This window comes from Megachile rotundata, chromosome 2, assembly GCF_050947335.1.
Source record: "Megachile rotundata isolate GNS110a chromosome 2, iyMegRotu1, whole genome shotgun sequence".
NCBI classification, from domain to species: domain Eukaryota; kingdom Metazoa; phylum Arthropoda; class Insecta; order Hymenoptera; family Megachilidae; genus Megachile; species Megachile rotundata.
In genome coordinates this window covers 21259996-21265790 of record NC_134984.1, presented here as the reverse complement: position 1 = coordinate 21265790, position 5795 = coordinate 21259996, and the positions used below count along the sequence as shown (strand labels likewise).

General features: G+C 40.8%; 1 long non-coding RNA gene across 3 annotated transcripts; it reads right to left on the bottom strand.

Moving 5' to 3' along the window:
* Window positions 1–509: 509 nt before the first annotated feature.
* Window positions 510–5526, bottom strand: LOC143266675 (uncharacterized). Of its 3 annotated transcripts, XR_013041643.1 has the most exons (7): window positions 5402–5526; window positions 4917–5259; window positions 4664–4847; window positions 4137–4568; window positions 2521–3808; window positions 1025–1648; window positions 510–941 (listed from the first exon to the last, which is right to left on the bottom strand). It is a non-coding gene; the product is annotated as an uncharacterized LOC143266675 (long non-coding RNA). The 3 variants fall into 3 exon arrangements; XR_013041641.1 differs by having other exon boundaries at window positions 4137–4847; XR_013041642.1 differs by having other exon boundaries at window positions 1178–1648; window positions 4137–4847.
* Window positions 5527–5795: the final 269 nt, after the last annotated feature.

Here is a 5795-nt window from a genome sequence, read left to right as displayed (position 1 = left end):
ATTTCACGCTGGCTGATCGTGAAAAGTGTTTGCGACGCGTAAAGGAAGGGTAGAAAGGTGAGTGAAACTTCCGGTGACGAGCACGCTGACCCGATAGTACGCTAAGCTAATGAGAAATCGCGGGAAGATCAAAAAGTGAGCAGTCGGAATTAGAGAGGTGGTTAAAGCGTTGCAGAGAGAGGAGTATCATCAGGGATCGTGGCTGACGAGTCAAAGAACAGCGTGCACTAAGGGAGAACGAAGAACTCGTGTGTAATTAAACATTATCAGCAGTTATACAAGCGGTTTTCTCGACACTCGTCTACACTGGGACGACCAGTTTAAATGCGTGCGTTTAATTATTTCCTTTCAGGCTGTTTAAGGGAAACGCGTGTGGCTGATTTTTCGGATGAACGTGCGGGAGAAAAAGTTAACAATGCGCCCTTTGCGGGACTTAGTTGCACGATGTAGGTTGGCTGCATATTTTTGATCACTCAAACAGGTTCTTTGGAAGTCGCAAAAACTTTTAATTATCTTTCTCGATGTTTTTATTTAGCCAGTTACATTAAATTGCGTCGTAAAAATGTTGGAAGTTTTTATACCCTCCCTCCTGTTCCTGGCTTTTTAATTCCCTTCCGTTTCAACTTATTCCTGCTGTAATTGGGTTAACGAGCTAATGTTTAAATTAACTGTACATTCAAATACCTTCTTTATACTTTCCCATTGTTTTGCCATAAATGTATACAAATTGCGAACTGACTACAACTTTCATCCCTCGTGCAGTTCTGTACGCGAGTTCTGTCCAATTAGTTTCAAGTGTCAGTTAAAAACTTGTAAACTAATCTCTGAATCCGCAAATGTCTCTGTTATAAAACTTGTTCCCGAAGTTAAAATTTGAAAGCGGTATAAACGCCCAGCCCGGAGCAAGTGCCCCGTTAAGTACATCTCGCGGAAGACCGGCCCTGGAAGAAATTAAACATCGAGTTAAAACGTTTGAATGGTCGCACACGATCGGTAATCGACTTCGCACTCGATGCTCGCGTACGTTTCGGAATTCATCGTCGCCGTTCGGCGGATCATGCGAGCCGCGTCTCGGAGGTTTCGCTCGTCCCTTCTTTCTTTGCGGTTTTCTTTCTGACCTTTCGGAACCGCCACGGGGCTGCGAAGATCGTTAACTAAAGTGGGTAATCATACCCACCGGTTTCACGCCGCAGCCGACCGGCCGTCCGATATACCGGGTGGCGAAATTAGACAGTGTCCGCTCGAATTTCAGCCAGCTCGACGTTTACGTGCCGTCCCCGTTTCATTTTCCGCGCGCACACGTGCGCGTACGACAGCAGTCGCTGCACGTCGCCCGGAAACGTACGCTCGAAATCGTCGGCAAATTTTCGACGACTGCCGCCACGGCCAGTCACGTCGGTTCGCAGTGTTTCGGGAGACGCTTGCACCGCTGTAGCAACGATAATGGCCACCAGAAACCATTTTGTGGACGCGATAGACGCTGGGACGTAGCTTTCTGACAACGTAAATTGTTTTAAAGTTTAACTGGAAATGATGATTGGCCGAGCTACGTGACACCGTTTCGCTGGTGAATTAATGCGACCACTAAATTGTCAACGGCGGACATTTTCTTCTGTTGTTCGCTCGACGGAGTGAACGGAAGAGGTATCTGTGGATATTGACAGAACTGCGATTGGTTAAAAGTTACATTGCATGTATTTTCTATGTTAGCAAGACATTTTGTTCACAACAGTCACACATGTATGTCAAATCGAAAATGAAGTATGATGTTTTTCTGAATTTCGACAGCTAATCTTACGATGTAGGTAGCTTGTATGTGTCATAGAGACTTTCTATGCATAATACTAATTCAGCAGTGAAACTTCCTGTTATTTGTCATTGATCTTAAAAATTATAAACTACAAAATTGCAAAATGTCAAAGATAAGATATCAGAACTCGAAGATGTGAATGTTTGAGGAGTTAAAGCGTCGTGACTTGTTCGAAATGAAAATCGATAATACGACTCACATCGGACACGTATTCAGCCAAAAACTCGGAGATCGATCAGCAAAGGAAGTTCATTCTATCACGTACACACGATCTCGGATAAGACCAATTCGAAGAACTGTTCGACCTTCTATTAACAAAATCCACAGGCAACGGACCTCGTAACACGAATCTCAAATCGATCTATCGAAATCTTCAAAGGAAACGTTTCTCTCTTACGAATTATCCGCTCGAAGGCGTTCGAACATACGATTTATCGTTCTCAATCACGTTTATTGTTGATTGTTAACAAATGAACATCCTTCAACTAATTCTCCGATAAATTTTATTGTGACAAATATAAAACTCTTTCTTCCTTCGTAATTTTCAACGAAGGAAGTCATGTATGATAATTTGATTGTACTTGTGAGCAAACAGTTTAATATAGATTTAATAGACTACATTGTGAAGGGGTTAAGTTGTGATCGGTCGGGCATACAAACACCTGGCCAATCAACGCGTTAACATCCTTTATTACTCGAGAAGTACTTACCCCTTAACATCCTGCGAGAGTTTTTCGTTCTCGGAGCAACTCCTTTCTGCGCGATTATATCTTTCTTTTCTCCATCAAAATCAACGAAGACAGATCGCAGAGAGATCGTAAGAAGTCGTGTTCTAATAAAAACATCGCTCCTTTATCCTCGCTTAACTGTAGAATTAAACTACAGGAGGAAACTCTCAAAAGGAGTCATAAATATTGGGGGTCCAAAATTTCATTCAAATATATAAATTTAAAGAATCGTCTGAAATCGTGATTTCCTTCCATTAATTTCTGCTGCTTTTCATGCATACATTGTTTGTCAAAGAAATAAATATTTGATGAGACCCTCATTTTGTATTAAAATCTGGTCGAACCTTAATAATGAGAAATCTCGAAAAAGAAGACACAATCGTAATTTTTTTGTTGGAGGGAAAATTTGCGTGATTGGAACACCCTGTAGATGAGCGGCTGCGTCGTGCGGAGCATGCATACGCGCTCGGGGAGGCGAGGCATGTATATAATTATATGCCTCGAGTCGGCACCTCGAAAATGGCCCCGGCTCGTTAGCAAATCTTGCGAACCGCGCAAACACCTGCCTGATTGTTAATAATTTGCCGCGCTAGGAGCGGCGTTGGCGCGAGCAGACAGCTCGCGATCGACGCACGGCCCCGAAACGAAAATCACGCGGTCGATGAAGGATACACGGGCCAGTTAACACTTTCGTACAGGCAAGGCTGTTTAGCCGCCGGTAATTTCGCCCCGTCGATCGAGATTCCTGCGTTACACCGCTTCTTCCCCTTCGCTTTCGACGCTAATCGCGATGCTCGTCCGCGAACGCAACCATCCGCAATTCTTCGAACAAGCCTGTAAAACGGCCCCTGATACGTGCCGAGGTACATCGACTACTGTTTTTCGTGCGAACGTCTCCACGTGCTATTTGGAGCAAACACCTTCAGAAATGAGTTCTTTGGGAAAATCAGATTATTTGGGCAAAACGTATTCTTCTAAAAAAACATACAGAAGTACATGTTCTTTTGGAAAAGCATGTTCTTCAGTAATGGCTTATGTTTTAGAAAAATCGTACTATTTGGATAAAACATATTCTCCAGATTCGGAAGTACATGTTCTTTAGGGAAAGCATGTTCTCCAGTAATGGCTTATGTTTTAGAAAGAAAATGTTTAGAAAAATCATACTATTTGATAAAAAATATTCTCCAGATAAAGCATGCTCTTTAGGGAAAGAATAATATTTAGAAAAATCTTCATATGTGGGAGAAGTATATTCTTCAGAAAAAATATTCTGTAAGTAAGAAATATTCTTCAGAAGAAGGAGAAAATATTTTTTGAACATATAGGTTCACAGTTATCTTGTCTTACATTAATACTTGATATATCATAAAGCTAACTGCAAGATTCGCACACTTCAAGATGAGTTCTGATATTAAAGAGCAGCTTCAGATTGATTATACCATATAAATTTGTCATTAAGAGTATTTAAATAGCGCAATTTACTAAATGTAGGATCTTGCAGGTCTTGATAACAATTTCCGAGTGTGGAGTCAAAGCTCGTTCCCACAGTTAGGTTTGATCGACCTAACGAGCGTCAGTTAATTAATAGCAGCAATTACCGTAGTGGTTGATACACGCGAGTATACTAGCGACTCGTTCGCGTGATCGTTCTCCAACGTATTTTCTGTTCGGCTTCCTTTCATCCGGCCAGGCTGGTTTCAACTTTCGAACGCATATTATTACGCCTACGTTTATACCGTTGGTTCACGATCGGGACTCTTTTTCTTCCGATTCACCGTTTCCACTTATCGCCATCATCTTCCCGCGGTGAAACGTGGAGCTGTCCGCGGCACGACGGGTTGAAAACTCGAAACGTTCGAAACAATGGAAACGGGACAGGCCGGTGTTTCACGCGATCGAACAGACTCGAAGGGAAAAGCTGGAAGAAAAATAGCTAGCACGTGGGAGAGCAATTTGAATGAATTAGTCGATCGTCCATGGAACAGCTTCCTTCTGGTCTGGCCCAGCTTCCCCTGGGAATCGAGTTACGCCTGTCGCGTGAAATAATAACCGACGTCCTCGATTACGGCCAAGATAAATCGTCGCTGAAATTCCATTATTCTGCAAACGGAAAACTGTGTCTTACCTTCAGGTTAATTGATCAAAATTTCATCACTCATTTATCGAGTTCACTTGTCAGGGTAGGTCCAGAGTTTTTAAATTCGAAATCTCGCAGTTTTAGAATTGTAAAATTCCAAAATCTTCCAGTTCCAAGATGACATGATTTGCTTAAAGTTGATGTCAAAATTCGGTACTTCAAAATTTCAGTGCTACAAAATTCCAAAAATGAAATACAGTGTCCTAAGACAAATATTAAAATTGACAATCTTTTAAATTGCCAGTTACAAAAATTACTGAGTGAAAATTGCTGAATAAATAAACTGATAAAATAACGAGAGCAATGAGAATCGCAATTGTGTTTACTCCTGACGAAGTTATAAAGAATCTTGATATCCCAGCGTTAATTAAATAAATCCATCGAACCAATCAACGTGTGACAACGTCATCTACGTCTCTCGTCATCCCAGAAAGGCAGAAATAATTGACACCACGTAACGTTGATCCGAAGAAGAAACGTCATCGAGTAATTAGCTGATTAGCCGTTGATGAGAGACCTTCGACAAACTTGGACCAATGAAATTTCTCGCTCGTCGTTCTCAATTAAGTTACCTTCCACCACACCTGAAACACCACGTTCGCCGATCGTAATGTACCCTTTTTATCGACTCTTTTTCTGTTGTGTCTCGAACGAAAATGAACGGAGCAAGAGTTAAACGAAACTCGAAGAAAACACCATCCTTTCTGAAGAATCGAAAGAACGTACCAACTGAGATTACCTCGAAGAAAGGAGTTGGAACTCGAGGAACCAGTTTTACTTTTTGCCTCGACCGGCTGTTTAACTCGACAATTCGTCTCTTGTAATTTTATAAATATTCTGCAACTTTTTAATATCTCTCGCACCTTTGTTAATATTTAATATTTCTTGTAACTTTATAAACATTTAATATCCCTCGTTGTTTTGTAAATATGCAATATTTCATGTAACTTTATAAACATTTAATATCTGCTGACTCTGTAAATATTCAATATCTCTTGAATTTTGTAATCATTCTCTTGTACCTATGTAAACATAAAAAATTGTCATCGATATGAATTTTCATTTCTGTAGATATAATATAGTATTATTATTATTATTGATGTAGTATTATTGTTTGTGT